This window comes from Bison bison, unplaced genomic scaffold, assembly GCF_000754665.1.
Source record: "Bison bison bison isolate TAMUID 2011002044 unplaced genomic scaffold, Bison_UMD1.0 scf7180017864223, whole genome shotgun sequence".
Taxonomy (NCBI): domain Eukaryota; kingdom Metazoa; phylum Chordata; class Mammalia; order Artiodactyla; family Bovidae; genus Bison; species Bison bison.
The window spans coordinates 861,368-863,794 of record NW_011494795.1 but is presented as its reverse complement, the minus strand read 5'-3'; the positions used below and the strand labels follow the sequence as shown (position 1 = coordinate 863,794).

The 2,427-nt window shown below is 55.5% G+C and overlaps 1 protein-coding gene across 1 annotated transcript in view; it reads right to left on the bottom strand.

Annotated features, from left to right (window-relative positions):
• The window catches only part of TMEM130 (transmembrane protein 130), a 17,133-nt gene that overhangs the window by 13,914 nt on the left and 792 nt on the right, over positions 1-2,427 (bottom strand). The gene's annotated exons all lie outside the window — the stretch shown is intronic.

The following is a 2,427-nucleotide window of genomic DNA, read 5'->3' as shown; positions in this document are numbered from 1 at the left end:
TGAAGTCGATCAGTCGTGTCCGACTCTTCGAGACCCCGTGGACTGCAGCCTACCAGGCTCCTCTGTCCATGGGATTTTCCAGGCAAGAGTACTAGAGTGGGGTGCCATTGCCTTCTCCAATTAATCTGCTATACTCCAACATAAAATAAAAGCTAAAAAAAAAAAAAAAAACTTTCAAAGATTCTTTAAATTGAAAAAACAAACAAACAAACAGTGTAGATTTTACACTGAGGAACCTGAATCCCCAAGGGCTCCCAGGGGATAACGCTACTGCCTGGGGTCAGAGAAAATCTGCATTGCCCCAGGCTAAGTCCCTCTGGCTGGGGGACAGCCTCTGGCGGTGGTGGGGGGCCAGCCTTTGGCCAGGCTGCTGCAGAAGGAGGTGCTGAGATGAGAGGCCATTTCCACCCTTCCCCCTCTTGCTCTTGCCCACCGTCTCCCCCCCTACAAGGAGAGGCGAGTGGGCCAGAGCAAGGCTGGCAGGTGGCAGGGACATTCGGCTGCATGCTAATGGCCAGCCAGCATCTGCAGCAAGATGGGCGCATGTCAGCACGATGATGAGGACGAGACGACGCGGATCGGTTGCCAGGGGAATGGAATAGGGGGGCAGCCATCTCAGCTGGGCGGAGGGACGGGGTGGGGGAGGGCAGGGGATGTGGCTACAGCAAATGCAGCTACAGCAGCAGTGGCCCAGCTCCTGGGAGCCGTCCCCTGCACCACCTATCCAAACGCTGAGACTCCAAGGGTACTTTGTGTTTTTGTTTTTTAAAGCAGGTATTTCACAGCCCCTGGGTGATGCTGCCCCTCGTCTTCAGGGTCTCAGAATTGTCCAGAATCTGAAATGCGCCATGAAGTCTTTGCCACCTGTGGCTGAAGGGACCAAGCCCGGGTCGGGTAACCTACCCGTCGAAATCCATGTTTCCTGTTCTGGAGTCCAGGTGCCCTGGCCTTGGAGTATAGAGCAGCCCAGGCCAGGGTTGAGGGACCCCACAGGCACCCCAGTGGCCCAGAGCTGAGAGGGCCACAGCAAGATGTGAAGTGGCAAGAGCCACGAAGCTTGACCCATGGAAAAATGCCCACCAGCAGGCTCCCTTGGATTCCACCTGGAGCATGTACATACTCCCTGACCACACAGCCTGCAGGGGCCCTAGAACTTTCTAGAAAAGGGTTACATGGGCCTTTGCACCTTGCACATGTTGTCAGCCCAAAACACTTCCCAAAGTACCTCTGAAGTGTGAACAACACAACCTGGAATTAATGAATGGTCCAGGACACCGACTTCTGACTTTAACCCTTGGTACAGGAAGCGTGCCTGAGTCTGACTCAGACCTGGGGAGGCTGCAAAAGGGCTTCTGAATCTTTCTCTCCTGTGGGTTTTCCCCAACCTCATCTCAGTTGTTTCGACTGTATCATGGGTGCAGTAGGCCAGGCTGGGAACTACATATGATTTCCAAAGAATTAATCCCCTCCTACTTTTTTTTTTCCGGCAATTTAGGCCACATTGATCATTTCTGGACATCTGTAAACCTAACAGACAAGAGACCTCATTTCTATGTGAATATCCAGGGAGAAGCAGATTATCCTGACCAAACACAAAATTCTCTTAACATTCACTCCTAAGATGCAGGGTTTTTACTTTCCCTTGTGGCTTTCATTTCACAAGTTAGGATTCCATCTCTTCTTCTCTCTACCATTCTTTAAAGGTGGGATGGGGCATGATGAACATATTGGATAATACTGAATAGCTGCATTCAATAATCTTGAACGCACCCAATAGCTGCCAACAGTCTACTCCAAACTCTCCAACCTGGGTCCCCTTTATTTTGTCGCCAAAATGGCCCAGAAAAGTGGGGTGCTGGCCTTCGGGCGGTGAGGAGGTGGGGATGCTAGAAGCACAGCCCCGGGGGACATGGAGTGGTACCCAGCGGATTCAGCTCGGGGTCCATTTTGGAAACCATTCCCAGAGAGGAAATGGCAGGCTGGCTTCCCGGGCTCTGAAAATCGCATCCCTCCGCCCCCAACCACCACCCCGAAGCCGACAGGAGCTGGGTGGCACGCCTCTCCCAATAAGGCAACATTGGAGGCAATCTGGCCGCACTCCCTGGGGTCTGTGGCGTGACGACCGACCCCAGCATCCCCGGTGCCCCTGCAGCATCCTCCCCCACCTCCAGCGGCTTGGAGGCTCCCAGGCTCCGGGATGGAGGCCCCGGCCACCACATCGTTCTTAGGGCAGGGCCGATCTGGAGGGCCTGCAGAACAGAGGGGCGCGGGGAGCCCCCCAAGTGCCGGCGACTTCAGGGGACAGGGGTGAAGGGACAGGCCCGTCGGGCCGTGGTCCCCTCCACAGTGCGCGGCCTCGGGAGAGGAGGGAGGTGAGCACAGGGCGCAGGGCGCCACCTCCGCAGCCCCGGCTCCCGGCGAGGCCGC